This window comes from Crinia signifera, unplaced genomic scaffold, assembly GCF_055691185.1.
Source record: "Crinia signifera unplaced genomic scaffold, ASM5569118v1 HAP2_SCAFFOLD_491, whole genome shotgun sequence".
Taxonomy (NCBI): Eukaryota; Metazoa; Chordata; class Amphibia; order Anura; family Myobatrachidae; genus Crinia; species Crinia signifera.
The window spans coordinates 65,875-67,697 of NW_028142384.1; positions in this window are offsets into that span (position 1 = coordinate 65,875).

Below are 1,823 nucleotides of genomic sequence, written 5' to 3' on the forward strand. Positions count from 1 at the left end.
GTCCCTGCTCCAGCTCCAAACGTCTGGTGTACAGTTTTATATTTTTGTCAATGGATTGCTCTGGCTCCTGATCTCTGATCCCCAAGTCCCCAGAACCTCCTGAAAGTTGGGACTCTAGGTTTTTATACTAGTGAAGGCTAAGAAATCTATTTCCAGATAATGGCGATATCTGCAGTCAACAACCTGCCCTTCCACCGGAAATGACGAATATTAAGCCCACTCCGTTATCCAACCTTCCCCTGCGTATAAACACCCCTATACCTCCCTGGAAGTCATTTACAAGGGACCTTCATTCAGCTCAGTGCCCCCTTCCACACGTTAGTGTTCACCCTCCCACCACCTGTGCAGTAAAGGAGTAATTAGCAGAAGTTACTGCTCCAGGTCCTACATGTTGAGTGGAAGATAGAGCACCTCCTGCCACCCGTGGGACATCAAAGCTGCTGCTGCAAGCACCCCCACCCCCTAGGAGGGGAGAATGGGTAAGGGCCCCAGTGCATTGCTTTGCCCAGGGGCCCACACTGTTGTTAAGATGGCCCTGCCCGTAGGGCGCGATGAATCACCTAGTGTATATATATAATCCTTGTCTATATGACAAATGGATGGCCACCCACGGGGGTAATTATCAATGGTGTGATCAGTGAAAAACCTTGATGGTATGGAATTATAAACAGTGAGCCATCGATGGTTTGCACCCATTGATGGTTGTCCCTTCTGTAGGGAAGAACACCTACTTCCCCCACCATTTTTGACTAACTAGTGTCTTCCCCTTGTTTCTCCTTCCATTCCTCTAATCGTAAAAAGTAATATGTATTTGGTTGTTAACCATCGATGGCTGATGGTTCTCTGCCATCTTTTGCAGAGTCCTTAGCTTAGCACTGCCCCAATGGGCCGCATCTACCAACAGCAGCTCTCTAGCATCACAAACCATCGATGTTTTGCCTATTTGTAATGTACTTTGTATTGGTAGCTTTGGATCCCTTGGTGCAGCATATAAATAAAGGATGATAATAATAATGCAGCCCATCGATCCCAACCTTAGCAACGTATGTTTGCGCACGTGTGTGTGGGAATACATACTACAATCTCTACCCCAACTACACGATTAGAATCAGCCTCCTGACATCGCTTACCTGCCCGATGCATCTGGAAGCTTAGTGGATTAACTAGCGCACCTTACTAAGCGCACACAGGTATAGTTCATTACCTGCGTTACAATTGCTGGGGTCTTTATATTATTTATTGACTACTAATTATCTAGCACAATTCTATAGTTATTCTCTAAAGCTGGGTACACAACGCAACAATCCTTATAAAGCGATGGGCCGCTCCGATGTATCACACCTGCGTGCACACTGAACGTCACGGTGTTGTGCCATATAAGTAACATATGTATAATTCAGCTGCACAGTATGAATAAGGGTCCCTAGAGGATGAGGTGGGTCCACTGCGGGGTTCCCTCTGTACCCCTAGAGGCCAGTGCAACCCTAGTCCTTCTAAGGTGCAGCATCCCAAATGGGACAATGCGACCCGCGGCTTATCAAACTATGATTTGGAACAGTGTATGACAAATCGAGTAGTGCGTGCACTAGGTTAGTACAATGGGTTACCTTGGTGAGTGATTTAGGAATACATTCTGTTTCTAGGGCTGGGCTGCCTGCTAGATAGGCTGTATGCCCGCCCTTGTCTGTGAGGATTGGACACATGTACACATGACCTGTGATTGACAGAGGAGCCAATCCGCGTGTGCCGCCTCCCAGCTGCCCCGTCTTCCAGATCACAGGACAGTGGACGCGTACTTCCGGGAGCTGCGCCGCCTGGACCAC